The following is an 11019-nucleotide window of genomic DNA, read 5'->3' as shown; positions in this document are numbered from 1 at the left end:
AAAAGATTGACCTGAAAACCAGCAGCATTTTTGTTCAAAAAAAAAAAAAAAAATCCCACGGCAGAACAGAACCGAAATTGTTGAAACAAACAACAAAGTGTCTCCACAGAAGAAACCTCGGAGCCCAGTGGTAATATTAGCTAAAAGACATTTCTGATATTTGATAAGTGTCCTGTAGATGACCCAAAGTGTCCAGGCATCATATTCCTAGGAATAATAAAATTCCCACCCTGGTTGATGTTGACCATTTCACCTCCACTGTCTGAACAGGTTTTTCAGAGAAAAAAATTGTTCCAAAATTTATGAAAACTATTCCCTGGAGGTGATGTGGAGACACCAAGTCCAGACGACCTGAGAACACGATGCTGCTCCAGAAGAAAACATAAAAACAGGACAGCTCAAGTTTCTGCAGACAGATTTTTGTTTTTGAAATAACAACAATAAGACAAAGACGAGGACGATGCTGCTTGAGGAGACGAGTTGTCTGATGTCTGAGCCTGTGTTTAGTTAAAGTTTCTGATGTTCTATGTTGTTTTCAAACAGAGAATGAAAATGAACGTGGACAACAGAGTCTAGGACAAACTAAACTAGTTGTCTCCATTTCATAAATATTAACGGTGTCTTACCATAAATAATCAGACTTTTATTTTGAAACTCCAGGATTGCGGTTAGTTAGTTAGACCAGTGGTTCTCCAACTTTTTATACTCTGTAGAAAACATTGAGCTCATGTACCACTGGTGGTACGCGTACCACAGTTTGAGAACCACTGAGTTAGACCATTGAGAACTTGGACTTTTATTCTGAAAGCCATGCAGATTTAAACTCACCACGACCTCAGTTCAAAGGTCAGTTGAGGATGATAACAGCATCACGACCTCAGATGACTACTGCTCTTCCTCTTTCCCCTCCTCATCCACCTTCTCCTGCTGCACTCCGATTGGATAATCCTGGATTTCCCACCTGTCACGGTGACAAAAAAAAAAAACTGCTGCAATTTTCAAAACTTTGTCCAATCTGCTGTAACACAAACTCCATTTGCTGATTAACCACGTCTTTTTTCTGGGCTAAAGTGTGTTAGCTGGGAACATTACTGATGGGTTTAATCTGTGAGGGTTCAACCTCCAGCTGGACATGGTCCAGGACCGGGTCGGGTCAGGTCAGGTCAGGTCAGGTCAGGTCTCAGCTGGATCACACCACCTTACCTAACCTGGAGCCCTGAGTCATCCCAGTGACCAGGACTCGGCGTCTACAAACCATGACAGTGTCACTGTAATCTGCTGCTGGATTAAACTTCCTGTCAGATTATCTCCATGTCAACACACAGAGAAGAGGCTGATGGACGTCAAGATAAAGGACCAGAAATGACCGGCCACTGTTTGGCTAACTAGTAGTTTCTTTGGGACAAACACACACACACACACACCCACAGTTAGGTCGGCCTTTTTGTCCCAGACTGACGTCATCGTCCACAGTGATGACAAATTTCCGTCACGTCCTCGTTGAATTTGTATTTATTTTCTCTAATGACAGTGATTTCCTTATCTTGTTTTCATTACTAATTTTTATTAGAACTTCCTGTTTCCATGAACTCTTTTGATTCCGGTGGTCAACTAAACAAACTTAAAGGAACAACAACACTGTTTTTCTTTCCTTCTTTTCTTTTCGTTTGTTCCCTTTCCTTCAGCTCACCTCCCTCCTTCTTCTGATACAAAATTTCCTCCTGTGTCCACTTTGTCTTTTTCCTATTCCTCTCAGACCTCTTATATGACCCGCCCTCCTTCACACCTTTATCCTCCTGGACTTGACCTTTGGACTGATTCATCAGAGGAGGGGGCCACTGACCTCCTGAACCCTCTGAGCCTCCCCTGGCCCTTCTACACAGGTCATCCTTAGTTGACTCCATATTTAAGGTTCCACTGCACCACTGTATTCTCTCTGTGGAACAGCTTTAGTCCAGAGCGGGGTTTGGAGATCGGCTCCGTCCAAAACCACAGACTCTCAGAAAAAGAATGACCGGGCCAGGGAACATTGGACAGGTTGTGCAGCGGCAGGAAGCAGACTGCACGTGCTCGTCCACGTCACCTCATCATTCCTGAACACGAACACATGTTTCCCTTTGAAAAGCACTTCAGAGCTGAACATTTCTTCATCCAGCATCAACATTCTGACAGGAGCTGCTGTGAAACTCTGCCAAAGACTCCACCAGGCTCGGTCCTGCCGGACAAGACCGGGGCGTGAGGATCGTGGGTAAAATAATCGGAGCAGAGAAAGGTCTGTGTTCCCACAAAAAAGAGTGAATAAAAGAAAATCAGTTTGGTTTTATAGACGTAGGAACCAGAGACTGAGGTCAAACGTCAGAGAGAGAGAGAGAGAGAGAGAGAGAGAGAGAGAGAGAGAGAGGCTGTAGCTCAGTAAAAAATGAGGTCAAGGGTCAGAGAGAGAGAGAGAGAGAGAGAAATACCACAGGTTTATATCTCACTGTTATCCAACTGTTGGGATCAGGAGCAGCCTGAGTCTGTGAACCTCTCACTCTGGTCCACAGACAAAGGTCCACAGACAAAGGTCCACAGACAAAGGTCCACAGACAGTTCTCAGCTCACGGTCACAGCAGCTGCTGGTTCACTTCTCCATCATTATTACCTCAGTCACATTATTATATTTACTCAGTGATAACATCTGAACCCTATTGGCCGAACCCGTCAGAGACACTGTCCACACACAATTAAGCTTTCATCACACACACACACACACACACATACACACACTCTCCATCTCTTTCTCTCCCTGAACTTATCAGATGTTACACACCATGTCTGGAGACACACACACACACACACACACACACACACACACACACACACACACACACACACACTGGCTCCAAGTTTGTTTATAAAACAATAAGTTACATTCAACTTCAAATGAATGAAATCTTCAATTTTTTAAAGTTGTAACAGTTGTAACAGTTGTAACAGTTGTAACAAACAAGACAAGACAAACATATGTAGCGAAATAAACAAAATTACAGACCAGTCAGAGCACAAAGAGACAGAGGGAGACACATACATCTGTGAAAGGACAGAGCTGAAACGTAGCTCAAAACACGGCAAAATGTTAGCCGTAAAAACCAATCAAAGGAAAGTTATCACCTTTAAAATAATCAGAAATGACCCTTTAAAAACAACAACGTCTCCTGAAACATCAGCTGAGTGAGTGGTGAGGAGGATCTCCAAAGATCGGCCCTGATGACCACTCAGTGCCCCGCTCAGCGACCCGCTCAGCGACCCGCTCAGCGACCCGCTCGGTGCTCTCGGGTTTCTCACTGCAGCAGTCTGGTGCTGCGGCGCCCCCGCCCCCCCCCCCCCCCCCCCCCCCCCCCTCCTCCCCCACACTCGGACGTGGACTTGATCATGGTCCAGACCTTCAAAGTAGTGGCTGCTGCAGCAGCTTTGAAACCTGAGCCTGAATCAACCTGAACTTCAAAAAGGTGTCGTAAAAACGGAGATAAGTGTATCCAACCTGTTCACATCCTGATCTCTGCAGAGTTTATGAGAGTTTTTGTCTCTTTTCACAATGAATCAGGACCAGAACCTCTGACCTGCTGAACTCTGTGACTCCGGCCTTCAAGAAGCTCCAGGTTGACTGAGCCGGGGGACGGAGGACTGATAAGGACAAACCAGTAAATCAGACGGCAGTCCTGGAAACTGGATTGGACCGGTTCTCCCTTAACAGAAAAAATACAAAGATGTTCTTGACAGAATCAAACATATGGAGTGGCTGCTTGTCTATCGCCTCCTGTGGAGAGTTTGTGTCACTGATTTGACAATTTGTGATGGAGGTGGATCAACATTAGCTGTTTTGAAATTCCTACTTGTCTTAAAGGACTGTAACAGTGACGTAACAGCCTCAACGCTGATGTGACGTGGACGCCATGTTGTCATGGTGACGTTTTCAAACAATTCTCTCATCTCTGTCCTGATAAGGTCTAAAAAAGTCTGTGACCTTTTCCACTCTGGGAGTGTGAATCAGCCAATGGGAAAGCTGCATGAAGACTGGGCAGGGCTGAATATCCAGACATTAGTGACCTGTCAGAAGTATGCAGTAGAGCGCCACCTGTCATCAAATTCATCTCTGTGAGAGACTTCCCAGTAGAACGTTAGTGCCAACATCTGAGAATAAAATTAGTTTCACTAATTGAAATGTATAAAGTACTGACTGTGGCTCCAGTAACGTCTGTATGGCAGTGGTTAGATTTCCCGGTAACCACAGGGGGCAGCAGTGGACCAGTGAGCTCAGACCTCCGACTTCCTCCCAGACTTCTGTACGACAGTGCTCTGCTGAACTTGCGTCGTGTTTTTTCCCTGGGTGACAGCTGTGTTATTGTGTCTCCTATCAGCTCCTCATTTCCTCAGCCTTCAGTCCAGAGAAATTCCAGCCTGTTCCTTCAGACACAACCAAAAAAAAAGAGAAAAACCCACCGTGACTGTATGAGAGTGTAACTAAGGGCCGGGTGTGTTTTCTGATTTAATGAAAGGTGTGGATGTCAGAAAAGGTTGAGAGGAAATGCTTGGATCTGTGAGGTCTGCTGTGAATTACAGCCTGGAGCTCCTGGAGCAGACGCAGGTTTTCCTCAGGACCAGGACCAGGACCGGGACCAGGACCAGGACCAGACTGGACTGCAGCAGATGACGCTGTGTCTCAAACATGTGTGTGTGTGTGTGTGTGTGTGTGTGTGTCTTATTGGCCGCCGTGTTTTCCAGACAGATTTTTGTGGAATGCAGAGGAAGAGTGAGGAGACAGACATGGCTGCTGAGAGAGGGTTCCAGCCCAGAGGTGAAGAGTTCAGGTCGGACCACTCTGATGTGTGTGTGTGTGTGTGTCTTTAATCTGTCAGCTCAATAAGAAATGAATTCATCCACACAGGAAAAGAAAACATGGGTTTGGAATTATGAAAATATCCTGATGAGGAACTAATATCCAGGAGGAGTTTACACTAACTCTCAACAAACAACTAAAAATGTGGCCATAAATTAAAACCTACCTGCTGAAGGTCAGCCGACACTCAGATAAGGACACATGTTTCATGTAGCTGTTGCCTAGCAACAAATAGTGAAAATACTGCTTAAAAAAAGCCAAAACAGAAATAATTCACAAAACAGACAAAGAGGAAAAATTAGAAAACTTAATAAAACAACATCAAATAAAGTAAAATGCAGCTTCAGGACAGCACATATACAGTAGTATAAACATATATTTATATATATTTATATATAGACAAAACTGTACAAACACCATGAACTGTATATATATTTATATTTTAACTGCACAACAACAGTTTGTCAAATATATGATTTAAACGGAAACAAATGTCTACAGTGGGGTTAGAAGGCTACGATGTTTAACAAGAGATTCTAAAGGACCATCAGCACCACCTAGAGGTTTGGAGGGACATAACTGCGTTCCTTGGTAAATGGGTTAGAACTCTGCTCTGAACATTACATTGACTTGTTCTCTTCGTTCCTCCTTCCTACACTCCTTTTCTTCCTCTTCTTCCCTCTTCCTCTCTTTTTTCTTCTTTTTCTTCCTTCCTTGCATCATTTTGCTTGTCCTTCCTTCCTCCCGTGTGCGGTAACATATCTGCTTATTTGCAGAAGAATCCTAAGACTGAATTTGATTGGTCCATTTCACTCATAATCTGCTCCTTGAATGCAGCAGCTAATCCCACATTCAGGAGACTGGGATCCTTCAGCCTCAGCTCAAGTGTCCTTCAGTCGGACTCTGAAACTTCTCCACTCTCCTGAATGGAATCACTGAGGCTCCGAGGAACGTTACAAAGACAAAAACCAGAATTCCTGCGGGATTACAGGGAACAGAGGGACGTTTTTATGTCTTCAGCTGTGTCTCGGCATCGTGTCCACTGTTGCGGCACTTGTCTCGGCTGACTGGACACACGTGGTCCTCTTCAGACCCTGCTGACACGTCGACAATGGCTGTCAGCACCAGGGTCCTGGAGCTCAGGATCCAGGCTGGAAACGGTCCCAGGAACCGTCACGCAGAAGTGGTCCATGAAAGATTGATGTCGACTACGTGGTCGTCCCATCCAAGTGATGGACGTCCACCCCAGAGACGGAGGTCTGAAGACTTGATTAGTCTCAAAGAGGCCAGTTCTTTTGCTCCATCTGTTAGGTTCCAGATTTCAAGAACGAGTTTTGATCCCATAAAGAAGTAGATCATCAGACTTCCACAAAGTTTGAGGCTTTAAAAGACAAATGTTTTTGACTCCTGTCCTCTCTTTAGTCCTGCATTTTAATTGGTTCTTGATCACCTGTTCTACTGTCTGGACAAAGACAATGTCCTGCGCTTTTTTTTATAAAGGAGAGACCCAGCAGGTGTTGAACCAAAGCTGCCCTCATCACCTACTTATGTATAGATTAATGTCAGTGACACAAACTGAACACTAGGGGCAGCAGTGTTCCCATGAGCTAATATTACTTTTGTTCAGTGACAGTGAGTCACGTCAACATAACATTAATGTATCAAATGAAATGAAAGTCCTGGTTTCACTGCTTCTACTGTAGGTGTTGAATGGACCTGGTCCGGTCTGGGTTCAAGACCCAAACAGGTCTCAGGTCCACATCTGTCTCTGTCTCAGCTGAGACTCATCTGATCCCGTCTCACTAAACACATGCTCCATGAACCTTTGACCTTTAATATCCGCTGGCTTCATTTGTGGAATCCCCCTCCTCCCCTCTTTTACACCCCCACTCTCCGGTCTCTGCCAGGCCTTAAACCAGATCTGCTGAATCTGGACCTGTCCCGTCTTCCTGACTTAATCCTCAATGACCTCAGCTCTTCCTTAAGCAAACACACCCAGACCTGAGACCAACACAGACCAGACTCGCCCACGCAGCCCTCAGAGCCCAGACTGTGAGTCCACGCGTTCAAGTCCAAAAACAGGAAACCTACAAGAGAAGTGTTTGAGTCAAAGCCCGACCAAACACCTGGACTTCAGTGGCACCAGGATCTGTGGAAGTCCAGTGGGACTGGAACCAAAATCTTCACAGATGTGTTTGAAAAAAAAACAAAAAACTGAAGAAGACGGTTCTCAACAAGAGCTCCCAGGACCTGGAGACGAGAACTGACCAGAGACCCTGATACCTGACTTCAGTTGTTGTGTTAGCATGTTGGTAAGTAGTTACAGTTAGTTAACTAGTAACTCATTCTTTCAGTAACATGGGATTAGACCTAATCCTGGTCCATTAAACTGTTTAGATTTGAAATGAATCTGAGATCAAAAGCATCTACAAGGTAATGTTAGCTTCAACAGCTAACAGCTAACAGCTAACAGCGAACAGCTTTGACATCATGGTGTTTTTCAAAGATTTTATGAAACACCTTTTCCAGTGACTTCAGACTACAGTCACAGTGGGGACGTGGCTGTAATCCCTGAGCTGCAGTGGGAGTCACAGGTGAGGAAGATGAAGATGATGAAGATACATTTTATCATCTGTGACCAACAGCTGTGAAATTAAATCTAATCTAAAGTTCAAATCCTTTCATTTCCTTGTTCCTCAGGCGTCTACTCACACACACACACACACACTCACACACACACACACACACACACAATGGCATATTTTTATAATAAAGTTGGACACTTAATCCAATTATTAAAGTACGAAGAGTACAAATTCAATTTCAAATTTAGCCTCTTGTTAAGGAGCTGGTAATGCTCAAACTCCGGCGGCAGGTGGCGCAAGAACAGCGTCATTGACATCAGCTGTTTGTTTAGTTGTTTGTAAATGGATCTAAATTAAATCATAGGTCATTTTATTTGGTTTGTTATGATGGAAGTGATCTGGAAACATTTAGTTCATTGATGTCGTTGTGTTTTTATTTGTATATATGACGCACTTATTTCGAGACATTAGCGGAGTAAAGAAACCTGTAGTAAACAAAGGCTACCACTAGGTGGCAGTGGTTGACAGGAAAGATCATTTCAGACGGGTGGCAGTTCAGGTAATTATCAGCTATAGTTAGTTTTGCCTTGTTGTTAACTGTTGTTATTTTTTTATTGTATCGTTTATGTTGATTTACTTTTTAAAAATCATGTTGTATGTGCTTTTTTTAAAAATGTTCTTAGACAAATGATATGATTTTGTTGCATTTTAATTCATCCTAGTTTTTTTTTCAGTCCAAATTTAAAATCAGAGCAGACACATTTTTTCCAAACATTCATGGAATCCTGTTAAAATCTTTGGAGTGTTAAAATTTCTACCAGACAAAACAAAGAACCAGGATGTGACCTGCGGACAAAGATATTTCCTGGAATTCTCTGACTTACAGGTAGGAGTTTTCAATTGTCTTTAAACTTTTTGACTCACGGCTTCATAAATACATATATTTGACAAACGTAGATTTAAATTCTTTTAAACAAAATGCAACAAAAAAATATGGATTCATTTTTATAAAATGTTTCATTTTTGTACGACCAGAGATCAGAAAAGTCAACTGAGAAGAAAATGATCCTGAGATAAAGGAAATAAAAACACCAATAAAATAAAGTCGTCTTGATGATGATGATTGGCTGGGATTCCTTTACACCAAAGACTGTGGTCGACTTTTTATTTGATGAATTATAATTAACTTTTTGGAAATAAAAAAAGAGATTTTTTTGTGTTTATGGAGCAGTACTGATACTATAGTACAGATACACACACAGTAGTATTCACACTGTAACAGACACACACTCACGTACACACAAACACACACAGCAACAAACAGTTACTTACACACACAGTAACACACGTGCAGTAACACACAGTCAAAGTTTTTCTTCCTGAATCTAAGATCCCTCCTTCTCCCCCTCCTCTCTCTCTCTCCTCTCTCTCTCTCTCTCCTCTCTCTCTCTCTCTCTCCTCTCTCCTCATCTCTCCTCTCCTCCTCCTCCTTCTGCAGCTGCGGCAGTTTCTCTTCTTCATGGGAATTTATTTCTTTAAGCCTGTTTTGTTGTTTTTTTAAACTTTGTTTTCTGTTCGAAAGAATGAGTTTTGTCTGAGGACTCAGAGTGAGGACGCAGTGAACGAGGACGCAGGGAACGAGGACGCAGTGAACGAGGACGCAGTGAGTGAGGACGCAGTGAACGAGGACAGAAGGTAACTCTTTGATCCTTTTTGGTTTAAAGTCATCTTTTTCTCTGTATTGTCGACTTTGTTTTCTCCTCTGACGTTCTTTCTGTTTTTCAAACACTTTCTTTGACTTTTTTTTCTCCGTGATTTTGAAATGTCAGAAAAGTCAGAGGTTTTTTAAAATTGAACTCAAACTAAACTCTTTACTTTATCACACTTCTTATACTTTGATTTATAATCTATACATCAGTATCTGCATGTACTTCTGTGTATTTAGATAAATATAAACATGTCCATATGAGAATTGTTTGACTGCATTATTGTTATTATTATTATTACTGTACAACAGAAATGTTAAAACTACTAACAAATACAAATTATAAAAATGTAAGTTAATCTATATTTATTTAAAAGAGGTGACAATTTTAAATTTAGGAAATAATTAAAACTAAAAACGTTCAGAAAAAATTGTCACATTTATTTTATTTCAAAATAAAAATGTAATATCAATTAAAAATATAGAAAATAAAATTAAATGGATTTCTACAGTTATGATTTAAATCTATTTTTCTTTTATCAGTGTTTCACCTTTGTTATTTTGATACTTCTTTTTTTTTTGATTATCTATGTAAAGGTTTATTTGTTTTTATGCATATCACTGAAACACACAATAGAAATTATTGTTATAATTTTACACCTTAATAAATATTACATGATCTTTATTTTTAACATTATTGTAGCACATGTTAAAATTAAGTTAAAATATTTGTATCTTCCTGTTTTTTCAAGTCCACTCAGACACAAAATCTCACACACACTCAGACTCACTCACACACACTTAAATAAACATCTGTAATTTATTTTATGTTGTTACTTATCCTGTTATTTCTTTTTAAATAAATAAGAATTTGGACAAAATTATTTTTTTATTGTAATTAAATATTTTCATATAAAAAATATCCAAAAACCTGGGGCAATTAAAAAGAATTGATCTTTTTCAGTAAAAGGTTACAAATTTAAGATTTGGTAAATGTATATATGCAGGGACATTTATCAAAAGTTTACTTAATGAGAAAAAAATACTTTTCAGATTTTCTTTAAAGTTTATATTGTATATTTTGTATTTTGTAACTAAATATTTCATACATCTAATGATAAACATGTAATAGAATAGAATTACAATTATTTCAGTAAAATATTTCATTTGTCAGTTTCATAAATTTGTGTTAAATTATTATTTTACTAAATGTCATGTGTTTATAATTTAAATATTTGATCTAAAAACACGGCTTTGAAAATGCTTGATCTTAAATGTTGTTCCATCAGTGGTTTTGAAAATTCTTTCATTTTAAACCATTTCGTCAGTTTAGAACAGATTTCTTTACATTTGACATTTTTCTTTACAAAACAAAAACCTCAAATCAACCGATGTCAGTGGAACGTTCTAGTAGCTTTACTTCACCAGAACTTTGTCTAAACACAAACTCCCAGAACAACCACAGACGGTCACAGCAGTGGTGTCAGGATGAGGTCGAACGGCTACATACAAAAGTCCTTCAAGAAAATCGGTGATTTTGGCTCGTGGAGACACAGCTGTTGTCGACCTGCTGGTTCTTCCATCCCTGACTTCAAATGTGCCGTTTGTTGACGTCACTGTTTCAGTGTCTTTGTTCAGATTGGCTTCAGTCAAACACACCGCTCGTAGAAGTGGACAGTGGAGGAGAAACTCCTGTGTCTTCTCTGCGTAAATCACTGATTTTCTCTATGGACTCTGGTCTGTGAGCTACAGTAAAAGCGCAGATTTTCTCTATGGACTCTGGTGTGGGGGAGTGAGTGTTGGCCCTGGTTAAAGATGATGCAGGAGCTGCGGGGTATTGAGGAACTGAGGAA

At 40.9% G+C, this 11019-nt stretch overlaps 1 protein-coding gene and 1 long non-coding RNA gene across 6 annotated transcripts in view; one reads left to right on the top strand and one right to left on the bottom strand.

The window, feature by feature from the left end:
• Positions 1-757: 757 nt before the first annotated feature.
• LOC107989481 (uncharacterized) overlaps positions 758-11019 on the bottom strand; it is a 29790-nt gene continuing 19528 nt past the window's right edge. For 4 of the 5 annotated variants that reach the window (XR_003051763.1, XR_003051760.1, XR_003051761.1 and 1 more), the window contains one exon: positions 758-961. This is a non-coding gene — a long non-coding RNA (uncharacterized LOC107989481). Of the gene's footprint in view, positions 962-3427; positions 4444-11019 lie in introns of those variants that run through there. The other variant, XR_003051762.1, reaches the window with a different exon arrangement.
• The window catches only part of LOC103389842 (zinc finger protein GLI2-like), a 33900-nt gene continuing 28247 nt past the window's right edge, over positions 5367-11019 (top strand). The window contains exon 1 of the mRNA XM_017038408.2: positions 5367-9156. The gene's annotated coding sequence lies outside the window, so the exon portion shown is untranslated. The remainder of the gene's footprint in view (positions 9157-11019) is intronic.

The sequence above is a fragment of the Cynoglossus semilaevis genome, chromosome 14 (assembly GCF_000523025.1).
Source record: "Cynoglossus semilaevis isolate Cse_v1.0 chromosome 14, Cse_v1.0, whole genome shotgun sequence".
In the NCBI taxonomy this organism is placed as follows: Eukaryota; Metazoa; Chordata; class Actinopteri; order Pleuronectiformes; family Cynoglossidae; genus Cynoglossus; species Cynoglossus semilaevis.
Note: the sequence above shows the minus strand (reverse complement) of the source record. Positions and strands in the feature narration are given on the sequence as shown.